Source organism: Cataglyphis hispanica, chromosome 13 (genome assembly GCF_021464435.1).
Source record: "Cataglyphis hispanica isolate Lineage 1 chromosome 13, ULB_Chis1_1.0, whole genome shotgun sequence".
NCBI classification, from domain to species: Eukaryota; Metazoa; Arthropoda; class Insecta; order Hymenoptera; family Formicidae; genus Cataglyphis; species Cataglyphis hispanica.
Genome location: NC_065966.1, coordinates 3,994,449 through 4,021,675, shown reverse-complemented (window position 1 = coordinate 4,021,675; position 27,227 = coordinate 3,994,449). Strand labels below are relative to the sequence as shown.

General features: G+C 38.0%; 1 protein-coding gene across 7 annotated transcripts in view; it reads left to right on the top strand.

Annotated features, from left to right (window-relative positions):
* LOC126853826 (uncharacterized) overlaps positions 1 to 27,227 on the top strand; it is a 194,661-nt gene that overhangs the window by 135,588 nt on the left and 31,846 nt on the right. The window lies entirely within an intron of this gene.

Sequence of the window (27,227 nt, the reverse complement as noted above, 5' to 3'; positions counted from 1 at the left end):
TGGGTCCCTCCGAGATAGGGAGCGAGTGCGAGAGAGCGTCCCTCGCCGTAATCACGTTTCTCTCCTTTCGCGCAGTTTATTCGCGTTATGTCACTTCCAGGGAGAACGTCTTAACGCCCGGCGCCCCGTATAATCGCCGCCGACTGATTTATTCCGTTGCCATTGATAATCTCACGACGCCCGGATCGTTTGATACGTTATTGCCGATCGGCAGCGCTGATTATAAATGCGAAATTATCATCCGGAAGGGTATATTGCGATTTAATTATCAATGACGTTATGGTGATCAGATTAATTTGTTTAAATTCTAATATAGTATAGTCTTGTTAATAACGGTGGCGATAATTAATTAACATAATTTTATATTTTTATAAAATGACGTAACTAATTGCAATAATGTTATATGATTTTGTTTTATGTTTAGAATTTTTAAAATGCTGATTTTTAATTTTATTAAATTTATTAAATATAAAAATCTCTATCGTATAAATGAGGCATAAAAAAATCTTTTTATGTGTGTGTAGCAGGATCTTTTTTAAATTGAAACTTCTCAAAGTCAGATATAATTTTATGCTAAAAGGATCACTATGTAACGCGTATAACGTACGATATTGTAAAACGAATAATAAAATTTATACATTTGCATTACGTTAAATGAAGAAATTCTGCGTTTTTATACAACATTTCACATTACGTGATATTTCATTATTGCGTACAAACGAGACATATGTACTTATACCACATTTCATTTCCCGTCGCGCAATTTCCAGCGTAAAGCATTCGCGATTACCTCGACGTTTCCATCGAGATGAAAAGATTGCACGCATGTATACCGAGCGGCGTAATAATTCCGAACTCGTTTCGCATTTTAATCCATTTTACCTTTCCCGGTTGAATCGACGACAGAGAGAGAGAGAGAAAAGAGAAGGAGAGCATCCCGAAATGCTTGTTGTCGTAAGACGGACCTTCCGGATAGAATGAGGATGACGTGCGGTGTGCTTTTGACGTGCCCTTTTCCGCGCCCCTTTTGCAAGTCTATAAAATATCACGACAAAAACAAGCACGGACGAAGGCGGTGGCGGCGGTATCCCTCTCGGATCGGCGTAATCTCGCGTGATTTACGCGTTTTTCACGAATGAATTTTCGCGGGTCCGAATTATTTATCGCGCCTATCCGCAATCGTAAGATGAAGTTGAAAGACTGCATCGTCGATTTTCCTCAAATCATCCTCGCTGCTGTTGCAAGATCACGAACGACTACGCACGTATAACAATGCGATCGAGAAGGACGTTAGTACTTCTTGTGGCCCGTTATGTTCCTTTGTGTTGCTTTGATATATGACGAGCAATGGACTTGATAAATGTCGCGCATATATGTATATGAGATTGCACATAATTACATATAATAATATACATATTGCGCTTTTATAAACTGCATTTAAACATTAATATTTATACCAACGGTATTGGAATATTGGGAAAAGAATTGTTAATACTAAGAGGAATAATTAAATAAGTAACAACAATTATTTTCTAAATCCTCTTCTTTCATAGCAGGAAAAATATTTTCGCGATGCGGGATGATTAGAATCGTGGGAACCAGCATGTCGGAGGGCAGATAAAATTAATTATGTTGCGCGGAAGAGCGAATACGTCCTTTTTTTTTCTCGAGACGCAAGCTAATTATTCACCGGACAAGCGTATAAGTAATTGTAGCAGGATATACTACAAATCCACCGAGTATTTTTCTAGTCACGAACGTTGTCGGTATATAAGTCGCAATAAATCTCAGCTGCGCTGTGTGGATTGGATCTTTATCTAATTTCTGTCGAAATTAAGTCGCGCGACAATCCAAGAATTAAGAAAACTAGCCGGTGATCTTGCAAGATGAAATGCATTTGAATCGAGGGCCGGTCGAGCTACTTGCCTTCTTATCTCGTCTTTGTTAACTTCATTTATTCTGGCATCTTTCTAGGCGTGTAATTTAGATGCAGTTTCTGATAGTTGCCGATCTCATTAATCTTACGTGTACGCCGCCGCCGCCGTTAGTTTATATTTACCGAAGATATAATTATTTCACCTTGCATAGACTGCATATGGGAAATAATTATAATTTAAATAATACGCAGCGTTAAAATATGCATATAATATAGATATATTTAATGATGAATAGATGAAAGATCGAAATAATATCTCCTTCGACAAAGGTAAAAATTAATTACACGTTTTAATAATCGAATGTACAATAGTATTAATATTAATAATATATACAATAAAAAACAAATTACTTGAGAAAAAAAGTAAAAATGTAAAAAAAAAAGTTACGATTTTAAAAAATTGTATGAAAGACAAAAATACATATATTAATCTCAAAATTATAAAACATTTTACATGATACGCGCGTAAACTGAAATAATAATATAATTTATTAAAAGGCACCTCTCTTTCTCTTATACTCGACATACGTCTGCGGAATTATTGGATCATCTGTCATTTTGTCGTGAAGGAGATATTGTATTTACAAAAGTCCCGGGAGGAAAATCTAATATACTCCGGAAAATGTGCCCGCGATAGACACGAGGTGGAATCGGGTGGATTGGTGTGAGGGAAAGAAGGGAAAAGGGGGAAGAAGGGGGATAAAGAGGTTCCACGTGGTTCGATGGTGAGACGCGCGGACCCCCAACCCCCCTCGAGTAAATTACATTCCCGGCAAGCCGTATCGGATTATCCTCGCGCCTCGGCGAGGATTCGTCCAGACCGTAGGAACTTCGCCATATCGCTGTTCTCGCGCGTCGAGGATACGAAACTTTAAAATCTCAGGAAGAGGAAGGGAGAAAAGGGCGGAAGAGCTCCCCGGGTTTGGCGCATTTCATCGTCGGATTATACCAGGAGTGAGTTATTCTCGTGCCAATCCTACGACCATTCTTCGTAGAACCGATAGAATTGCAACGCGAGTCGCAATAGAGACGCGGTGGAGATGGCCTCTTCTTTTTTTTTTGCACGCGCGAACTTTATACGGAGGTGTTATCGATCGAAGGCGACGGATGGCGGTCGTATATGCCACAAGTCAAACGATATGAGAAAAATAATCGCGCGTTCAAATGCTCGCGCTTCTTTTTTCGAATTTATTTTTATGAATGACATTTAATATCAATTGTAGATTTTCCGTACGTTTCTACGTCGAAAAATCATTTTTTAATTACAATTAGTTTATTAATATGCATCGTAAACTACAGAGGATGAATACTTGAATTATTATAGAGATATTAAATTATATGAGAGATATATATATACTATATATATAAAGCTACGAGAGAAGCATTTTTCGCATTTTCGGCGGAGTGTGCAAAATTTTTTGCTCATCCGCCGACGACGTCATCACGATGGCTCGCTAAAGGGCGATAATTCGCGCGTTCTACCGCGACAAAAAGCAGGAATTAGTCCTCCCTCGAGAGACTGCCGTCGTTAAGACCGCACTTATTGCGATGTAATAAGCATCGTTTTTCCCGTCCCGACACTGGACGGAATTACTTCTGCGCGGTGCGGCTCGTTTTTCATTATTCAAAAGTAAGATGAAACTGCGATCCGCTGCGTGCTTCTGGCGCGCCTTTTTCTCGCCGACTCATCGCTCGAACAAGGAACAAAGGATATTTCTGGGGGATGGATTAATGATGCGTGAAAGCGAATTTAAATGAGATGACGATGCCTAATCCGTAATATGAGTAGATGCAGCTTCACAAGCAGAAAACGCAACGGTGCACCATCTCTCGAATGCGTTGCACCGAGAATTTTCTTCGATCGTAATAATAATCGTTCCGCAAAAATATCTCATTCGCTCGTTATCGCACTCGAGATGATTGCTGACTGCATTTTCATTTGTCCGCACATTGCGCCGCGCTCGACGATGCATTTTTATATCTCTTAGATATTTCCGATATTTCTGACTACGATTATAAGGGAATTGCAACGCGATATTGAAAAGACAACAATTGTTAATATAAATATATATAGACGAGCGTTTATACGACCAAACTGGCAATTTATTGTTTGATTGTTCTATCACGATGTTTCGACCATATGGTTTTGGTCCTTATCAAGTGAACTAAAATAACAATATTATAAATAATGATAGTCACGTTACAAATGAAATAAACGGAATTATGTACCTGCGTTATAGTTAAAAAGTAGAAAGAGAAAAATCGAAATGTCAAACTGACATTGTGTCAACCACTATGTTTGGGATGTAAGAAAGAGAGAAATAGCTGAAATGTTTTTTATTAAAAGATTTGACAACACTATTAACTCTCAAACAGACACAGAGAATTTAAACAACATATACGATAGATTAATAAAGGTCGTTTAGTCGTTCTCAGTATCCCAAACATAGTGGTTGACACAATGTCAGTTTGACATTTCGATTTTTCTCTTTCTACTTTTTACTTTTGTAACGTGACTATCATTATTTATAATATTGTTATTTTAGTTCACTTGATAAGGACCAAAACCATATGATCGAAACGTCTTGATAAAACAATCAAACAATAAATTGCCAATTTGGTCGTATAAACACTCGTCTATTAATTTATCTACTGGCGACATTTTAAAATTAAACATAAGAATAAATATAAATATGTTTAAATATTTTTAACTCTTTATTTGAGAAAATGATTTTGTCATCTAATAACAATTATCATTTTGAAAAGTCTATTTAATTATTGGAAAGTTAATAGAAAAGTTGAAATTGGATTTCAACTTTCTTAACATATATATCTTTATTAAAGTAGGTTTATTTTAATACGTTACTTAAATTAAATTGCCACGTGCGTAGAGAATATAATGATAGAAAATTAGTTACTTATTAAATCACTTTCTAAAAATATGTTTAAGCATGTTTCGGTCGTTTGGTAGGATATATTTCTAAGATTCTTCGTTAACGCAAAGATTTAATCAAAAGGAGTTTTGATTACATGTCGCAATCTTCTCGCATGTGCGAGTTTCATCTCTCTGCATAAATAACGTTCCTATGAACTACGGACATAATCAGTATTAGTTAGCTGCGCCATTAGGCGAATTAATGACGCGCGCGCGCCTCGCGCTCTTCGCTATCATAACGGGAGACTTAGAGGTTCATGTTTATCTTGGCAATAGCCGTTTACTCGATCATGAAAAGCCTCTAATCACTGCTTTCCTCCTTGATCAGTGAACACCGGTGCCGTTTATGCATCGAGATTGCAAATTATTATCACAATTAACGAGCGAACCTCGGATCCGAATGTAATTGATATTACTCCGTTAGCGTTAAACCAATGAAACATTACCTTCGTTTAGAACATCAATTTGAATTGCATTCATATTCTCGAAATGTGATTTGCTTGCGATAAGCACAGAAATTTACGTAAAGTTGTTTATAACGTATTGATGATCATACAAATTATAGTTATATAATAATTATAATATAAATTATATATATATATTTATTAATTATAATATATATTTATTATTTTTCGATTTTCTATCTCTAAAAATTTATTATTCTCGCTATTATTATTATTGATCTTGTTTCTCTCTCCGCGACGCATTATTCGGGATTCAGAATTTTAAATGCTCTCTTATAGATCGCGAGCTTCGTACAAATATCGTGAAAAAGCCGCGCGCATTCGCGGATTTAGGGGCGCGATGAAAGGAATGCTTGTAAACGATCCTGTCTCGACGTCGTCGTCGTCGTCGACGACAACGGTGGGAAAGGAACGCGCGATGCACTTCGCATAGGAAATCCGATCCCTGGACGCCGCGGCATGCAAAACAGCACAATAAGCAGGCAATAACAGAGGATCTTTTATTCCGGCATGACAGCGCACTGACTGCGTGTCTCCTCTCGTTGTTCCGAAAGAGACTCGGAAGGAGAAGTGAGAGGAGTTTAAAAGTTATTTTGCATACCAACGTATTCTAGTTTTACTTCCCAAAGTTCCATTGCATTTTCTTGTACGATTATATTCCAGTTATAAAGAGAAGAAAAATGTGTCTTGAAGCGGAAAATATTACGTGATCACAATATTATTTTATTACTGGCTAATGACATTCAAATCGAAAAAAAAAATAATAGAGGAATATTTAAACTGTCAAATTTAAATTCTTTCCGATTGTTTTTCTCGCGCTATCAATAAATCCAATTACATTCCTCTATCTTATCGAATAAATTACGCAAATCCAACGATGCCGCTACGTTAAGCGATTCTTCTTTTCGAGAAAAATTCGCCGTAACTTTGGATTTACTCGCGGCTGAATGAACTCTTTCGGTTACCCCCCCCGGATACTCTTAAATATCGATATGCTCGACGAAGCATCGAGTTCTGCAGTCGGGAAACGGTCCCGAAACTTCCTGCCGTTTGCGGGGATGCGCGTTCTGTTAACTTAACCAGCCAGAACGAGCGGAACGTAACCGGAGGAGGGGTGAGTTTTAAGAGCCGGCGTCGCCCCGGCCGACTTATGCGCTGGCTCTACTACTTGCTCAATATCTGGCGCCGAGTAAACGAACGGTTGCTTCCTCCGGCCGCGCCGAGTCCGGGAGTGCCAGGAATCCGCATGAAGGGTCGAACAAGAATATTATTACGTTTCCGTTACGACGCCCTTGTTTGGACAGGCCTGCTCCCGACCGGATCCGGATCTCGGAACGTTCACGTTTCAGTATTAACAAATAATGCGAGTATAGCCGGATTTATATTATATAGCAACATATCCTTCGATTCCGTTGAAACCGCCAATCTTGCGGTGTTAGAGAACTGACTGAGATAAAAATTGACGGCACGTGTACATTGTAGTTTTAGACTTTGATATCAAAAGTAATAAAATTGCAAGAGCAGCGCTATATGAAATAGAAACACGCAATATCTCTTAGTCGTTTTCTAATATTATTAGTAATTTTATAATAAAGTATTGAGAAAAATTTTATTAATTTTTTCCCGGAGTTGAAAATGTTTCGAGATCGCAGTAATTGAAACTAAATTCCTCGGGATCGTTAAAATTGAAAGCGAATTGTTCGAAATTGCTAAAGGCGAAACTTTTTCGACATTATTGAAACTGATATTGATTGAAGCGGTGCGTAGGCAGTGCGAAAGCGAGTACCTCTTTTTTTTCCCCCTCCCCCCTGCCGTCAAACTTTGATATAGTGGATATCGGTGGAACAAAGTTTCCATTGCGGTGTAATTTCATTGAATACTCGCTCGCGGTGTCTGCGCCACTACATGGCAACCCGATGCAACGAAGTTTTGACAGCGCTGACTCAATTTTAAGCTCCGATGCAATTCGATGCAATGACGCAACAATCGTTTTTTGTAGATACAAAAGATTTTTGATTGATGAAACTTTAAATTTCTCTCTCTCTCTCTTTCCTATATACTAATCCCATACGGATTACATTTATTTTTTAATGTATATTAATATTAATAATTTAATTACAACATATATATATATATACATATATATATATATATATATATATATATATATATATATATATTTAAGAGAAAACATACGCGTGCAAATCAATTTCTTGATTATATATTAAATTTATGTATTAAATATTAAATATTAAATATACATTATTTTTATATTAAATATTATGGCACATTATATATTCAGTTTTAATTAATAGATCTTTTGCGACAAGTGTTATGTGTCTGCGATACAAGATATTGAAATTTTACGATCTACATTTCGCTGTTTTTCGTAATTTTCCAAATTAACTTTCCACACGAGTGTGAAATAACTTGCACTCCATATCTCGACTGGGACTGAAATCATTGTGACGCTCCGAGGCGTAAAACGCGTATCTAAGGGCGCACGCATGATTCCTTTAAGTGCGACATCACTATCGCGGCTCCGGCCTGTCGAAGATCCGCGACGTAAACATGGTAGAGAAGTGGGTCGAACGAACATAGTCACGTTATCCGGGAAGACCAGATCGCTTTTAAAGCGACTTTACGACCCGCACTGGAAATTTGGCTCTTCGATGGTCCTTTTACGGGACGACATCCTGGCGAGATGAACTCTCAGGCGATACAGCGAGAGATAGTGAGAATCCTCGCATAAGAGATAAGCCACATATATAACCGTTTATGCGCCGTAAGATCTTTTCCGTATGTACGGTATATGTTATCTCCCTTTCCTTCTCTTTAACTCGATTTTTTTATCCTCGGCAAAATTAGAATATATTATTTCAAAAAAGTTCACTATCTACTTTATATGATTTTACTTTATATGTAGTTTCTTATTTTTATATAAAAATCCGAATTACTAAATTTTCGAGGACCAAGTGGTATTGCTTAATGCTTTTATCTCTTCTCTTCGACGATATTTACTTCCTTTCCCGTTCGCGAGTTGCCTAGAGCGTTAGACGTTAAAAGTCTGGTTTGTTGAAAAAAGAAAAAAGCTTCCTTAACTTTGCGTGAAAAATCGAGAAAGAAAACTGAAGGCAACATTTTTCACACGGCTAGAAGTATCTTTCTTAGAAGTAAAAGTGCTTCGTCGCGAAAGCTTCTCGCGCTCAGTCAGAGGTAGATGTACGTGTTTCTCGAACTTTGAGGCATTTATTTAATCTCGGAGCGAAAAGAATCCCGCCGCTAGATACACGAGCAAGTACAGCGGGATAGATAGTCGGATAAATAGACAAGCATAGCGGCTTACTTACTTTAATCGAATTTTAGATCGCGCTTTCGCTCGCGATTTTCCCAAACTTCGAGAAAAATACATCGAGATGAAATCTCCCTCGCTCGCAATTTTATTAACTTAATAGCGCACCATATTTCCTCGCAATTTTTATTCTCGTAACGAGATTTTTGCGGTACACTTTCCCCCTTTTACCCTTCTTCGTACCCACCCCTTTAGGCACTCGTTGGTGATGTTAGGGGTTAATAAACGGGAAATTAATTCTCGAGGTTATACGAGTTTCGCGATTCAGGACCGTGGCTGTGTCGCAGCCAGATATAAATCTAATTAATCCCCGACCTTACGTCTCTCGTTACGGTCGAGGAGAGGATGTCGGATAAGCGGCGACTCGGTGCGCGGAATAAGCGCGTTATTACGACACGTCGTTACGTTTGGCGACGAGTATCGCTTGACGGTGCGACAACAAAGAGGCCCCCGTACGGTGCAGACCGATGGGGCCCCGTGTACTGGCGTGTGCGGGCGTGTGGATGTCGACCCTCGGCGAAAGAGCCGGAGATAAACTTAATTGAATGGGGCGCGGTCGCCAACACGAACTGCCGTTTCGTCGTTCTCGTCGTCGTCCGCATTTCTCGTCCTAGAATAGCACCGTTTCTCCTTTGCGTTAGCCTGCGTGACATACCGTCCGGCGATCAAGGCCACTAAATACCTCGGATCACGTATGTCATTACGCGAAGGCGGCGTAGGGAAACAGCCGCCGGGTCTAATAACGAGACTGCGAATTTTCATTAGACGTGCTAATGAACGAAAGGATTATATTTGCATTTTGACGGAGAAAGGAATTAAGAGAATGTTTAATCATGGAATTTAAGATTACCATGTGCGAGAGGCGAGAATACATTTTTTCGCAGAATTTCAAAAAATTAGCAATGATTCGTGTGTAAATTATATGATTCGAAAAACAAACGTAGAATTTTGATCGATTAATATTGCCGTCGTATTTTTGTAATTAGGATGTTACCAGATTAGAATGATAACATTTTTTAAACATATGAATAAATTAAAGGAAAACGTGAATAATTGTAACATGAATAATATATTAAATGTCTTATTATAAAAATTGCACAAGCATATAAACAATTTTTGTTTAAAAAAATATCCTTATAGAAATTGAAGATAAATTGTTCTTAAACATATCTACGGTTAATAATTTAAAGTGAAAAATGACGAATATCGAAATCTGAAAAATAAATTTCTAGTGAAAGATATGATTTGGTCCATTAAAAAAGATATCGAGAATGTCAAGTTTCAACTGCGATTCGACGAGAACTTGTCTACTTATTCGCCATAAATACGGCGCCATGTCGACGATTGCAAAAAAGCACGAGAAAAGTTGAAAGATGAATAGCGGGGAAAAATGGCCAAATACGCAAGGAAGCGTGAAATGTGCGAAAAACGCTTTTAGTTAGTTGATGCGCGCTCGATAAAGTTCGGCGGAGAATAACATACCGGGAATTTGTTGCTCTAACCCGCAACGAAATACGCAAGAAATTATGATGTAAGCAATATAAATTTAAAAACAAATATAATTTCTATATATAATTTTTTTTGCATTTTTTTTTATATTTTTATACGTAAATTTATTTTATATAAATTATATGCTGTACAAAAAAAATGATATAATTTTTAATTTAAAATGATACAAGTTGCATTAGCAACAAACATTAGCGTTTGAAATTTTCTGACACTCAAATATGCATTTAAATAAATAAATAAATTGAAAGCTTTCATAATTCGAGACACGATTAATTATTAATATTCATAAATGATGTAATTCAAAATTGTATACCTAATCAAGTCGCTTACATTCTTCGATTTTTTTTTTTTGTTCTGTTGTACCAATCATTCCTATCATCGAATTGATATTGCCACAATATCGCGCGCCAGTTTGGCTCGACTCGATAATATTGGCCGACTGATAGTTCGTAAAATAACTATACGAAGCAAAATGCTTCGGATAGAGCATGTACTCGATGGCGAATCAGTAGGTGAAGGATGACTGTGCGAATCGTAACAATAAGCGCACGAAAATGTATCGGGATTCGCGCGCGAAGATTGTCAATGCGGGTGTATATGGCCGCATGGCGCCGTCGCGACGGGCATTTCCATCCCGTGAGAGGAGAAACGAAGGGAGGACGACACATCGATATTAACCCGTAGCCTTCGGCGGTGGCAAAAACGAGGCTTCTCGTTTAAAGCCGCGAATGCACCGTCTCTCGATAAAACGAAAGGCGAAACACGTGTTTGTCGACGGCGCACAATAGTCGGCGACTACGAGGATCTTAACGCGCGTATCACGTCCAATATAGCTTCCATCTGGATGTAGCTTTTTGTCGAATAAAAGAGAAAGAATAACAGAAATGGAAAGGAAATCAGACAGCGCGAAAGTACATATTACTTTTATTTCTGTATAGCTGTCTCCGGATATAGTTCTTTTATAATTTATAACTATTTCAATCATTTTAAAATAATATTAGCTTTTTAAAATAATATGAGCTTTTCGCGCACTTTGCGCACGTTTATATGCAATGCATATTTTTTTATATATTTCGAATGAAAATATATAAATGTCAAGATATTTTTTTTCTCACTTAAAATATATTTTTTTAAATCTTTGAAAGAATTTGCGCAATAAAAATAAATTTAGGTCCGCCATTTGTGCCATTATGATTCGGCAATTTCTAGCATTTCCCCCCGAAAAGTTACGGGAATAATTTCGTGGCACATTTGCGCGTTACCATGACAGCCGTCAATTATCCGGCTGCATAATGACGCGAGCGGACAATAATGAGCAACGAGCCGCTCCTACGGCGTTGACGTATCGTTGACATTTGCATACTGCCGCAATTTATCTCGGACGTCGCCGTAAAGTGAATCTTAGAATTGCCATGCCGCCAAATCCCGCTTCCACGCGGCGGCGAGAGAGAAAGGGACAGATCCTCATCAGTCATTCATTCCCGCGGGAATCACCCCCGTTCAGCCGGAGAGAAGGAGCTTTCCACGGGAAAGCCTCTTCTCTCGCGAGACGCGGGCACGATTATCGATTAAGCATCTTACTCGGACGAGTCTGCCAACAGCCTGTCGAGAAAACTTTGTCAGATCGCTGAAGATCTGTCGAGCGAAGAAAATTATCGAAAGATAGTGACGAAAATGATGATACAGAGATAATCTTATAAATTCTTCTTATAAAATCTTCAAAATATTTCAACGATAAATTCTATTATAAAAATTAATAATAATTTAATTTTTTAATAGATATAAAATAAACAAATTTAGTATTCTAATATTTTTTATTACTCTCTGGTTTTTTTTATGAATCTTTTTTATTTTTTTTTAAATTCTAATAAAATAAATTAATCATATGTGACAAATATAATGATACTACATATATTATTAATACTACTTTGATTAGCTTTTTCAACTAAAATTTATACATTCCTGTATGAAAATTGCATTCTGAAAATTTTAGGATTTTCAATTCTTGATGGCTTTCTTTTGAAGAGAAATACACCAAATTGCTCAAAGAATCTTATAGATGAAACGAAGTGCGAACAACCGGAAGCATGAAAGAACATAATAACGACAAGCAACATTCGTTTCGCGAATTCCTTTGATCCATGACAGATTCACGAATGCAGAAATCTCCAAAGAAAACGAAGCGAATCTGAAGAAATATTTCCACCGACGAATTCTCAAAGGAATCGAACCAAGGGCTCGTGTTTTTAATTCGACGTTCGTAGGATGCCTTCGTTATATTTTTCCTTCTCTTCGATGACGACGACGATCGCTTCCATCGAAGTTTCTCGGAAATTTTCATCGGGACGAGGGTCGGTCCGAACAGAGTCGAAAAAGCTTCCGAACAAACGCTTTCTCCGGGTCGTTACTTTCTCCGAATAGGGCACGACCAGAGGAAGGTCGCAGCCCCGGATCGCGGACCGGAATAAACGAAAGGACAATCCCGCGCGTACACGCCGCAGGACTCCCGCTTAATCGCGCTAATATCCTTTGTTTCCCATTTCGCAACTTCTTATTCGTCTCCCTTTCCTCCGCGGAAAAGCACACCGACCGTGAAGGGAAATGCTACGAGGGGAAAAGGATGCAAGGGGTGGATTAAAATTTCGCGCTACGATAATTCTCGCGGAACTTTCACCCTCGCCTTTCATTCTCGAAGCAGTCTCCAAGCCAAACTCTCTTTTCCTCCGCATACGCATTCAACCCTTAAATATCCGAGTCTTCATATTGCAAAATGTTATATGATAGTCAATGAAACGACGGACGCAAATCCGAAAGATATAAAAGAGATAATGGTAAAATATAAACGTTATAAGATCCTTCAAGAAGAAGTAGAAAGGAAAATTTTGAATATTTATCTTTTTTTTCTTTTCTATTTGAAAAGTCAAAGAAGAATATATCGTACATGAATTTTAAATTTATGTCAAAAAAAACTTATAAAACAAAATGATTCATGAAGTTAATTGTGTATGTTCCATAAATTTTACACATTTTGCAAATGCGAGAAACCTTACACAAGTTAGAGAGAAGATGCGCGCAGTTTTCTTCGCAGAATGCAAATCGCTGCTATCGCACGATTTTCGGTAAAATACTTTTTAATAAAAGAGACCTCAAAGGGAGGCTGTCATGGCGGCGCCGATTTCGCCGCATCTTCCATGGAAAAACTTAAAATTTATAGTCGAGTTCTTTCTCTCTCTCTCTTTCTTTCCTCGAAAAAAAAAAGAGAAGAAAGGCGATTTCCGCTTGCATAATATTCAATTACGCTGTCGGCCTTCTGGAAATCGTAATTGCTTTCGAAACTACTCGGACTACTGGCGCTTTACTCGTCGGGACGCGCCAGAATATACTAAAGGTCCCGAAGGAAGAAAGTGATCTCGCTGGCTCTTCCCGGGAGCTACTTCATCGCTCCTTCGTCGTTTCAAAATCTCGCGAAAGTTATAATGAAGAGATTTTTGCGTCGAGCGTTACCGGCGCCGCGAGCGTTTAATTAACATCGTGTTTGCACCTGAAAAGCCAAGTGCGCGCATTTACCTACGGCCTATGGTAATTATTAATGTCAATCTTGATCAGAATCAACGATCCGGTAAATAATCGCGGCGAATCGCTTTAGCTTCAGACTTATATTGAAAATTAATTACAGTGCGATACACGTGAAAATTGTGGATACATTAGATATCTTTCAACGAATACACAAAACGCAGAATTTAGGGATGGAAATTTTTTTGCAATTATCTTTTTACCAGTGGTTTTTAATAGACATAAAAATTTTGTAAAAACTAAGAATATACGCGCGCAAAAATATAAAATGCCGAAATAAAATTATATATTATATATATTACCTTTACGTTATTTTTATCAATATTTTTTGCTACTATTAGATCGCAAACTTTGTAAATTATTATCTCAAAGAGTCAGAGCGGATAAAGCTTCGTCTCGGATCAGAGGAAAACGCCACGTGTTTCGAAGACGATCGGGGCGAAAGGAAACTTAAGCGGGAACCTGGCGCGCAACTTGTTAGCAATTCCCTTCTCCGGCGAAATGTATTTCTATGGAAGTTAGACAAGCGTCGTTTACCCGTCGGCGCACAAGGGAGGGATGATGGCGAGACAGACGGGAAATTCCGTTTCCGAGGAGAAAAGCCACGTAACGTAGAACATAGACGCAGAATAAATTAACGCCGTTACAGTTTCGTCGAAAGGTATTCGTGACGTATTATGTGCCAGTACATTGATCTTTAAACGTGACCAGCAGATTTGACGTTTCGAAAAAATTTACAAAAATATTTCCAAAGTTTGTACGATTAAAAATAAATTTAAATTTGCATACAAAATTCTAAAGTAAATTGAAAATCAAATGGGGAATTTTTATTATTAATGAAGAACTCTCGTAAAAAATAATCGCGTAAGTCGAGTAAGAGATGCAGCTGGGAAAAATTATCGCGAAAGCGCAAGTATAAAAGAAAGATGAAGGAAGATAGGTCGACGGAGAACCAAGTTTGACGTCGAGGAGACGACGTCGACGCTGAGTGCGATGACGGCGAGTGTGGCGGAAAAGGTTAAAGGAAGAAGGAGGAGGACTACGGGAGGGTGGGCCCGACCGCTTCTCTCGAACAAAGTTGAGGGCTGCGAGTGATGATGACTAATGTACGTGCGAGCAATTTACATCCCACTTTCCTCCTGTATCCAGAGCCCACCCGTTTCAAGGCGATTCTCCTTCGTCCCGTAAGTTCTCGTCAGCGTATCATCGACCTTCCTTCTTCACCCTACACTCCCCACTCGCCCTTCTCAAAACCCTGAACTTCGAAGTACTGAACGGCGACGTAATCCTCGTGTCGAGACTGTCTGCGGGAAAGCACACCGTGCAACCATTCAAGTCGACGTTTTGGCAAATTGCTTCTGTTTTTATCATGTGGGAATATTGCCGCGGCCGACAACCGGCAAGGAAATATACACGGATGACCGAGACGACTTTCGCGGGATTAGATCGTTACGGGTTCTTTTAGTCTAATACCGTTTGCTGTAAAACCTCGCGTAAGAAACGTATTTGACTGCTCTCGTATAATTTTTACCAAAACTACCCTAGCTACGCTAGGAATAATAATATATTTTTATTTCCGGATCTCAAAGTAATAGAAAATATATTTGCTAACATTAATATTAGATATATAACGTAGAAATGAGATATAATTAAAAATTGAAAAAATAAATATCAGCTCTTTCTCTCTCTTTTTCTTTAGTAAAAGCATTAGAGACAACAAATAAAAAATATATCCTATTAAAGTCTTTCCCCAAGATAACTTTTATATATAATAAATTAAAGCTTATAATTTTTAGAGCGCAGCAAGATATATTTATAAAATTAACAACTAATGTAATCAATTATTACATTATTTTCTTAAACATTACTTCTCTCGTGACTAATTTTATATATCGATGGCATGGTAATAAAAAAAAAGTTATTCCTCTTTTTCATTATACGCTACATGCAGATATGACATTGTATGCAATGTGTCGCTGTGAAAGGTTCCCCGCGCCGCTTTAATTCACGCGGTTGCACATCACAGGGTTTGCGGTCACTTTCAGCTGCGTGTGTGCATTGTGTCTCGCGAACAAAAGTGCAAACGACGTCGACATGCGGACGGCTGTTCGGAATATCTCTCCGGCGCGGAATATCTTTGCGCGTCCCGTTAATCGAGTTCCCGTTGCGAATTTGTGTCTCAAAGGAAGCCTAACGATGTTACTCGGGTCCCGAAAAACGTTGACGTAAAAGCCGGCGATTAGTTATGCAGATTCGTATCACACGCGCCGTTAGCATCGATTCATCGACGAGCGCTATAGAGTAATCGCCGAGACAACAAAGGACCTCCTTGCCTCTCGTGTAACGCTATCAAAACGCAGCGTGTATATAAGGGTGGTCCTCTTTCTCCTTCTCTCTCTCTCTCTCTCTCTCTCTCTCTCTCTCTCACGCGCGTACGCGATTTACATTCTAATCGAGCAGTGCTCGCACATGCGGATTCTACGGTCTTCGTGCTGTTTGTATTCTAATGTCTCTCATAAATTATATCGTAGTCGCGACAATAGCGAATCATAAATAATCATTACATATTAATATAATAATTAAAAATATATTTATTATACACAAATGGAAAATTAAGAAAAATTACGAAAAATAATAAAATATTATTTAATATCATGACGTTAAAAAAATAATTTATTTGAAAATTTAAATTTTTCATAATATTTTATATCTCAATATAAATTATTGACAACTATATCTTGAGAAAAATGTCATTACTTTTTATTTCGACAATTTCCAAATGAGATCTTTTAAATTAATGTAATATTAGGTTCTCTACAATAAGATTTAAAATCATCGCGTATTAAAAGGATAGAATAAATATAAATCCTTTTCCAATTTTGAGAACATATGTACTCGGTAAGATCATCCCCGTCTTCATTTCCTTGATGTAAAAGAATATAATATCGAGTTACAAGATACGATAACGACTCTGTCTCGAAATCGCGGAGGACTGCACGACAATCAATAATCGGTCTCGAGAGTGGAAATCCGATACGACTCGAAACTATTCCTTTCGCGAGCTAGCGTTCGCACTCTTCCGAATCGGTCGCGAAACATTGATCAACGCGATTCCGAGGTATAATGCGAATCCGAGGGCGACGATACATCAATACGCCGAGACAAAAAAAAAAAAGAGACGAGAGAGAGCGGGAGAGAGCCCTCGGGGGCGGACGAAGTAAATTCGAAGGCGTCAGGGATGAATGATAGAGGATGAGAGCCGGAGGGTGCGCGAAGGACCGAGGAGTGAAAGGGTGAGGAGAAGGGAAAATTCTCTCTCTACCCTCCGGATCTTACGGCGCCGCGATGCGTCGCGTCGCGACGCGACGTCGCAAACAACCTGGGCGGTACAGTGTCGTCGCGAGACGCGTACGGTGACATCGATCATTAATGTCAGGAAAAACAATCGCGAACGAGACTATCGGAATTTTGAATCTCCCTTTGACTACAAGGAGTTTTATTTCGGAGAAATTTATTATACTGGGTGTCTCGGAATCGATGTAAAATAGTTCGAAAATTACGTCGCTAAAAAATCGCTAGTACTGAAATATTTATTAACTATATATTTGTCACAGATTCTCTGTAAATACAATCTTTTTCAAAGACTTTAGATTTTTTTTATAAAAGACAGACCTGTAGATTTTCATAAAAAAAATACTGATTTGATAAAAAAATCTATAACACATGTAAATAAATTAAGTATTGATAACTTTTGATTCAATAAATTTGATGTTTGCTCTTTTTGAATTTACGTTTCCTGTTATTTATATAAATTAATGTACGAAGAAAGCTCTGAATTTATTTAATCCAAAAGCAGAGAATTTACTGTTTGCGAGGAAATGTTTTTTGACCGCGTACACGCGTGTGACATTTTTGTACAATTTTTCTAGCAAAATTTTCTTATTTTTATAGCGCATGTATTTTTTTTCCAGGAGAGAAATGGCTTTTAAAAAACGCAAGCAGTTGTTTTATTTTCGTTTTTAAATCCCCGGCTTTGTGCCGTGCACAAAGCCGGTTTCATTGTTCCCGCGGGGGCTATCCTTCCGAATCACTCGCTAAGGCTAATTCACGTCGGAAGGTAATCTCTGTTTACGGTGCGCGATTAATCTCCTATCGCTCACGCATATTTATTACAGCGACACGGCGTGCTGTTCGCGCGCGCGCGCATGTGTTTGTGCACGGGATACCCCGCACGGATGCCCGACACGCGGTTGCGGCCGCGAGATAGAATATGATCGGAAGGGTGGAAAAACACAGTGGCCGCGGTATTTTGCAGAAGGGTTGAATCATGCGGGGGCGGAGAGTATGGATGCATAGGCTTGGCCACCGCACACACCCCGTGTTTCATAAATTGCGGCTCAACTCGCGCGTAGGGGAAACCGGGATGCTCCCCCATTCTTTACAATAACCCGGGTGAAAATTTGTGACGGATTCTTCACGAAAGGGAATGCGTTCAATACTTAATTAAAATCTATGTATTTAGAACCATTTAGTAAATTACAGATGAGGAATATTTTATGTATTTGGAATTTTTTATTTAATATCCACCAGAGACATCAGAGTGTGCTTTATAGTATCGTGGTGTATCTAATAAATATATTTGGATATAAAATATTTTTGATTTGTTACGTAGGCAAATAGTGGAAATTATATAGAAAAATAATTTGGGTGTGCGCTAAAAATATTTTGATCGAGTAAAATATTTTGGAAAAAGTCCGGTTAATATTTGACTTGTCCACATATTTAAATAGACAAAATTAATGGATAAGAACATATATATATATATATATATATATATATATATATATATATTGATAAAATAAAAATAAAATTGATTTAAAAATATTTTTTGATCGAGATGGAAAAAGAGAGTTTTGTAAGACTTTGCTCGAGATTTCCCGACATGACTCTCTCACGTCAATAAGCGAGTAACGTGTTACCCGGTATATTCGACAATGTCCGCACAAAGCCCTTTAATGGATTTCTACTATTTCACTTGTAGCGGCCGGACTGATATTTAGCATGGGCCACGCGTATCCGATAATCGGGTGAAATTCATGCTCGTTGAATACTGTACAGACTACGGTGTCGGTTTCAGCTATAATTCCTCGTTACGAAGCGCGGTCGTCAGCTCATAACGGTGGAGAGACGAGATAGGGCGAGGGAGAAAGAGAAAGAACACGCCGACATCCCTCGCCATTCTACTTTCAAATACCGCGAGAAACTTGCCAGCTGCGCGAATTTTATTCCGCTCGACTCGCGTCTTTTATAAAACGCAACGAGTGCTCATAAATTTTCATCGATATAGAGCTTCAGCGTTTAACGCGCCTGTTTTTCATATTTATCAAACTCATCACATGATACATGCAATTAATTATCTCGTCCAGTATTTGTAATCTCAAGTTTATGAATAATTCGGATTATAATTTTTTTTTTTTATAAATTTTACCAAGTTTTTTAAGGTACTTAACAAACACATGTTACTGTCATTGAAATTAATCTGAAAAAAGTAAAATTAATTTAATATAAAAATAATGGGAAAAATTTAAATGAAATATAAATATTGTAGATTATTTTTTATTACATCTTTAAATTCCTTAATTTTCTACATAGATATTTTTGTTATTAAGTTATTTATTAATTTAGGTGTTTTTTTTTTTTTTTGGAACAAACTGCTTTATAGAATTAAATATGAAGATTTTTTATCAATTTATTTTGCAACAAAAATTTATATTAAGTTAAATTAAATTAAATTATGAAAGTTGCAAAATCACGCTGAAACAAGATAGAAAAAAACTGACAATTCGGCGAAACGATTTCGAAGTGCAGACGATGTTCGGTCTCTCCCTCATATTAGTGCCCACAATTTTGCTCCCGTTGCAGTTGCAATTGCGCTATTGTATCTGTCCGATCCGTTCTTCGAGCCGAATGGCAATCTATTAATCACGGTTGCAGTACGCAAGGGCAAATCGTTATTGGCCATTGGTAGTAGCCGGTCCCAGATCAAAGGACGCTGTTGCGCAGCGAGCGAGGTCGACTGGGCGATACGTGAGCGCTTCACGTCTCGGCGACTCCTCCGGGCGACGATTAGCCGCGGATCGTCATGCGTTCATTACCGGAGATCTCGTCCCGTACGCACGAGTAACGCGCTTGTCCGTTACAGAGCCAACGCGCGATGGAGCGCGCACGCAATTTGCCCGAACTTCACGTGCGGATCTGTCATCCACATATAGGGTGTCACTGAAATCCTCGGAGGAACAAGGAAAACGTGTTTTACGACACGTCAGTTTTGTACGTGGCGATAGTTTTCTTGAATCGATCTTTGAGACTGAGAGCATAAATAAATGGCAAAACCAAATGTATTTTCTGTATTTAATTTCAAGCAGAATTATTAAAAATTTTTTATTTGATCAATGTAAATATGTAAGCGAGTGCTGTTGACGTTCGGATAATTGCGACAAATGAGAATTAACGGCGAAACATCCGTTGATTCTCACTAAGATATTAAGTAGGAGCGAGTTACATAGCTCGGCAAACAAAAGCCCCGCAAGATAGTAAATCTTGTACCCTAGTAACCCATTCTGATCGCGCCAATGAGACTAGAGACCTGAACAATGACTAATGACTGAACCAGATTAGGGCAAGGTTGCGCGATATGTTTGCGGTTTACGACAAGACCAGCTGATCGCTACACAACTTTGCACTCCGACTCGTGGCCGTCATTTCGACAATGGACCATCTTGCATAATGAAATGACTATTTGCAAGATAATTTCTTGTTCCCTCTAGCACTATACGCTCTTTGCAAGAGACATTAAAGGGACAAGAAGTTACGCGGGGGTCGTGGAATTAAACTATTATTTCTGGTTAAGAGGAAGACAAGAATATATAAAATATTCACTTGCATTTGCATTTCAATGAAATGATGTATCATTTAGACGTCATAATTTCACATATATAATAATAATAATAATTCTTCTAAATAATAATTCTAAATCTAACTTTTAAGTTATATTTCATTTCTTCATCTTTTATCCATTAAAATTTGATTGAAATGTCACCGAAAAGATAGTTTGATATTTACAGACACAAGGAATATTTTTTAATATATACTTTTCGAAAAATATTTAAAAATATATAGATATTTACAAATTAAATTTCTAAATAAATTTGAGTGCATATAAATTTTTGCCATATTATTACTATGTAAAATTATTTTCTCTATTTTTTATGTTCATATAATAATTAAATTTATAACAATTCGGTGTATCTTGCCATCGCGTGATACGATCCTCGGTCATGTCGCTCCGATTCGAGGGCGTGAGAGTGCAACTCTAATTATGATTTAAACAATCCTGATGCGCCGTCGAATCGCAGAATTCCGGGGAATAAATGCCCATCCTGCTCTTGCCCTTCCCTCTAATGTCCGGATTGCCATAATGACGCGCGTTATACCTCGAGATTTCAAGCAAAGCCGCGCAATATCTCCGCCACACTCGGCCCCACGATATTCCGGCTATCTCTCCGGGGCCGCACCCCGCGTTGCCCCCATCCTCCCTCTCCCCCCAGGGGCTTTATATTACGCGATGGAAAGGTTTTTATCGGAGGGCCGCACTCCGCGCCTCTCGGTCCCTTTAATTAATGGCGAAACGCACGCTCGCAAAAATGCGCGCCGTTTCCGCCCGGTGAATTAATCGACGAGAGAGAGAGAAAGAGAAAGAGAAATTCTCGCGTGGGTTAGAAACAAAGGACAAAAGGGTCGCTCTGGCCTCACTGACCCACCGAAGGACACGAATCCCGTATCCACGATTGATCATTACTCTTCCACAGTAGGTGTCAACCAGCGCGATAAAATCAAAACGAGACTGAGAGATTAGGCGCGATTATGCTTTACGTGTTGGCAGCTGACGCGAAACGCCACGTGAACATTATTATTCCAGGAAGAAATAAGAAGGAGGCCTTGATATGCAAATTATGTAGGTCTGGTATAAAAAAAATCAATATTTAAAAAAAGAACGCGCTAAAGGCTGATGAATATTTAAAACATTTTTAAAAAGTAAAAACAGAGCTTAACAAGTTCTTTCAATTAATTGAAATAATGACGAATAATAATTGTGTTTTAAATAAGTGTGAATATAAATATTAAAAATTCCTATATTAATAACCAACTCGATTCCAATGGCTTCTCCCGAGTTTAGTTAGTTGTTAGTTAGCTTGATTACAAGTTTGTTAATTATCGCGACTTCTCCTGCCGTTCGCTTAAGTATAATGCGAGAAAGGTAACGGAAAGCTCTTCAACGTTATCATCACGTGCCATTCTTGTTCATATTCCGGTAGACGCTGAAAAGCTCGCGTCGAGCGTGTAAAAGCACTCGACGAAGAGTACTTCATGCGGAATATCAAATCAAGATTCCGCCTCCTTCGTCTCCCCTTTCTTCCTCTCCTTCTCCTTCTCCTCCTCCTGCCATTCCTACCGTTCATCTTCTGCTAAACTCCGTATCTTCGCTCCGTACTCCGTTTCCGCGAGACGTGAAAGCCCCCGACGTCTTTGACATCGAAATACATACCGCGGCGTGCTTGATATTTGACACGCAAACTTACTAAGCTTTATACGGCTTTGCCAAAAATCAAACTTAATAAACCTTATACGGCTTTGCGAAAAATCAACACGAGATGATATTACAAATTAAACATTAATTTTCAAATCTCTATCTTTCATACATCATTCGACTCAAATATTGCTGAAATTAGATTCAAATCATTGTCGAGGAAAAAATACTTTACTCTTTAGTTAATTACGTGATAAATGATATAATATATATTAATAGACCCAATACTATATTTTATAAAAAAATGTAAAATGTTTTTGAATTATCATGAAGTAACGTGTATAATTTAAGAGCTGCGAATATTCCACTCTTAAAAAAGACATGTTAAATCGATACACGGTATTGTTGCTTCTTTTCCGCGAAAAGCTGATTATCTCGACATTTCTTAATTAAATTCTTAACTTTTACTTTTATTCTTTTTACGCTCTTATCGATATTGCAGGAGGTATCTTGATTTTTTGTATGACATTTTGCGAAAACCCGATAGTATACTTATTATGATCATATGAACGTGAAAGAACTTTTAATTATTAATTATATTAATCGTATCAAACTATTTTCCGACTTGTCGCGATCGTGTTTAGAAGAGGAATGTAACGGAGCGTCTCGCCCGACAACTTTCCTATTCGAGCCGCGCGAATGATAACAGAGTCAAGACACGTAAACAATGGCACGTTAATGTCAACGCCGCCAAGGCCAAATACCACGTTGATAAATCGTCGAAATATTTTGCGTATTATGACATATATTTGTGTGAGTATGTGTGTGTGTGTGTGTGTATGTGTGTGTATGTGTGTGTATGTATGTGTGTGTGTGTGTGTATAATATTAAATGTTATATATGTATACAAGTATTTTAAATATAAATTTTTAATATTTTAAAAGTCAATTTATTTAAAAAAAATTTTTTTTCGTAAGAATTCTGATAAGCATCCTACAAGATATAAAAGAAACTCTGAATTTTTATGCTCAAGCTAATGCTGCAAGAAATATCGTGATTTTGTTATTATTTTTATCAATTATTTACAAAAACTAAATGACGCCTTTTATAATATTTTATACAACAGACATTTGCAATATTCTAATAATATGCGCAGCTTTCATTGAAATTTTTACTTTTAAAAAGGTATATTCATACAAGCAAAAATAGATATTAGTAAGTATTGTTACGTCGACTTTTCGATTATTAATTTTCTCTGTAATTGATTTGTTAAAAGTTTGTAATATGTTATTCAGACGATAATATCATTTTAATAAGTAATATATATATATATATATATATGATAGGATCTTTCCAATTAAATGCTATTCGTGGAATATTGTTTATTCTGCATATGGTGAATGCCATTTAATTATCAGAAATCGGCGTGATACTATTGCAGCCTTCGTCGGGCGCATCGCGATTTCCCGAATCGACGATAAATCCGTTATCCAACTCGAATCGTTATTAAACGGCGGTTATGGCCGATACGGTCCATCGATTTTTTCCGGGAAACAAATAAAGCCACTCGTGTCCAGTCCTCCCCCACCCGACCCCCGCGGGAGAGGCAAATTATTCAAAGGGCCTCTGCCGCTCTCCTCTCCCGCGAGCGCCATAATGCGAGTGCCCGCCGCTTGTATACGGGGTTGTATGCGGAGAGGGGTTTTGCGTCAGACGGTACCATAAGCACACTACTGCATATGGGTATCGGAAATGCGCGTAGATCACGCAGGATTATTCGGACACCCTCGGTGATCCCTAAGCTCTGTTGGATGCATGCTAATTGCCATGAGGGCACACATCCATGTACGTCGCGTGCATATATAGGGTGTCCCAGTCGTAATTTTAATTGCCGATCTCCCTTGCGTCTTTTAGAATCGATTTTGTCTACATTAGAAAAAAAATATCGAGATATTGATGATATATTATTTGTAAACGATTTAAAATAACGAGCTGTTTGGAAAGTTCTTAACTGAGAAATTCTTGCATTGTATAATAAAATGCTATTTTTTATTTAAATTCAAATAGGTGCTTTGGTTGTTCGAAGTTTTATTTCGACATTTAATGCCGAGATGGTTTATGTATACACTGAATATTAAAAGAATTTTAACAAGTAGTGAGCTGCTTCAAAATTTTTCCAAAGAAATCCCGATTTTAAATTTGCCTAAGAATACACGCAAACTTAATTAAATATTTATATTCTTGAAAATTAAGTATGTTGATTTTGAAACACCGTATACACATGTGTATATATATTCTTGCATCTATGTATAAGGATGACATGGTCGGCATACATGAATGTGTGTGTGTGTGTAAAAAGGAAAGGGCGGTTAATAGGGGATGGCACCCCTATACACATCCTTTCGAGAGCAGCACGAAAATAGTGTAGTCCATAAACAGACACGCAACAAGGAAGGCGATACGGTCAGGCAAAGGATCACAGGCAGGATTAATCTTGTAGATCACTTTCTCTAAGGGTGCAAGTTTTTCCAATTTCAGTTTCTCACATTTCAGTGAAAATGTTTCTTGAAAAATATCTCGTGCACTGAGAAAAAAAAGTTGTCGATTTGACTAAATGTGTTCAACTGATTACTTATTATTTCTTTAATTGAAATATTTAAATATTTCAATTAAATACGACATATTAAATTTAACAAATTTGACCTATTTGACTTAAATACTTAAATTTTTCAATTAAAAAAATAATAATCAGTTGAACACATTTAGTGAAATCAACAACTTTTTTTTCTCAGTGTGTGAAAATAACTTTATGGAGGATTAAATTTTTGTCGCGTTCTTTTTTTTCGTGTCAGATATTCGTTAAAAATTACAGAACTAATTAAAAATTAATATAAACTAATTTAGAAATTTTAATATAAATTAATAGAATTAATTAAAACTATCTTCACGGACGATTCAGTCAACGAGAAAAATACATCGATTACTCCACACATTATTAATATAATCCCCTTTGTGTATCGTATCATTTCTACGCATTAAAGAAATAATCTCTCATGTTTATGTATGTCGGGGGTTCTCTCGCATCCTTTTAATGCGCGCTATGAATTTTTTTTCAAAGCGCACCAGGCGACGGCGGTCGAATATTTTTCGCATTACGTTAAAAATGAAAGTACGGTCCTCGAAGGCGGACCTTGCCGCGGATAAATCACCACGTGGGGTCGACTCGGTCGTGGAGGAAGGCGGCGGAAACAGCAGACAGGGAACGGGGACGGGCGTCTCGCGTAAAATCAGCTTAAGGGAATTTTCAGACGTCGAATTCCCGCAACGCGCCAAAGTTCTGAAAGAGAAGCCTTCTTCGCCGTCTCTCCGCCATACTCGCGCCGACCCTAATCACTTTTAAAACGCCGTAAAGCGGATTAGCCGTAAGGAATATTACGGGCCAATCGAAGTTATGAATTCATTAGGCGGGGACGCATGGAGGTAAAACGAGATTACCAAGTCATGATCGAAGTTGCGGCTAGCTGTAATCGTTCTAATTCCTTATAATGTCGTTCTAATCGCGATCTTTATTGCCTGATACAATTGATGCTTGAAATTTGCATAAGTAAAATTGTCGCGAACACTTAAAGCGCAATTTAAATATTTAACGATCATTTCGTGCGTTAAAATAATTTGAAATACTTATAAAAGAATGTATGATAAAAAGAGATTATGTTTTTATAATTCTCGAAATATCAAAGTCAAAATCGAAATTAAACATCACCTTCTCTTATGTACCTTATTTTTAGCGTGGCCGGTCTTGTCGTAATTATAGAGTCAATCAAACTTAAACCGATGCTTGCTGTGGACCCGGCCGTAACCGTAGCTCGTATGGAACAGGACGCGGGGGTGCGATTTAATTAATTAGGGAAAGTTGCTCGACGACAAAGGGGGTTAGTCCTCGTCGGAAGCTTGTATCGCGCTATCGATTTTTTTATTACTACTTTTGTGCACCTGTTCCTACTGATTTCTACAGTTTCGCAAAAAAATATGTTTCGAAAAATTAAGACGTTCAATATATTCTAGATTTATCTACTTTTTGTTCTTTTTTGCACAAACATTCCAAAAGAATGCATAAGAAAATTTTTTTCTAACATATATTTATAAAAAAATTAAAAAAAAAATTATTTATAAAAGAAAAATCATTCTATGATTTTATAGATTTTGAGGAAGAAAAGTAAACGTTTAAATATATAACTTTGATTTCTAAACCAGAATGCAGCATTAGATCGTTCAATTTCCGCAATATTTCATATAAAACGTCCGAATTAATAGCCATCGTGACTCGCTATCGTGAGACTTCACATTTTCGCTCGTCCATTCCGCCTTGAGTTTCCGCGAGTCATTCTGTAAAGTGTATTAACAGGTTGCCAATATCGCGAAGGGTCGTAATCGATAAAAGGGGTCGACGCGGTTGGCGGTCGACATTGTGAGGCGAACAATTTAATATGCCGGGACGAGATCCTCTCCGTAGCGTAGGCAGATCCTTAGGCGACGACGACCCCTCCCGTCGGCATACCTTATCTGTCTTCTGGCAGTCACAAAGCCGAGATCTCTCCCGTTTATTGGAAAGCTCTGCCATCGACTAACCTTAGGCGCGCGGGATAAAAGGAGAACCCCGCGAGCTCTCTCGCGGTATTATCGATACCGTCGCACCGCCAGAGACCTACCAGTATGTCGTCTGAATGTTGATGCTTCCCGGGGCAATTTGGGAGAAGTCTGGAATTTGCATGACATTCCGTTTTGAGCGATCGCTCCGAACGAGGATTTCTCTCGACGACCTGAATAATTGAGGAAACTTCCCCCGAAAAAGGAATATATAAAAGGAGAAG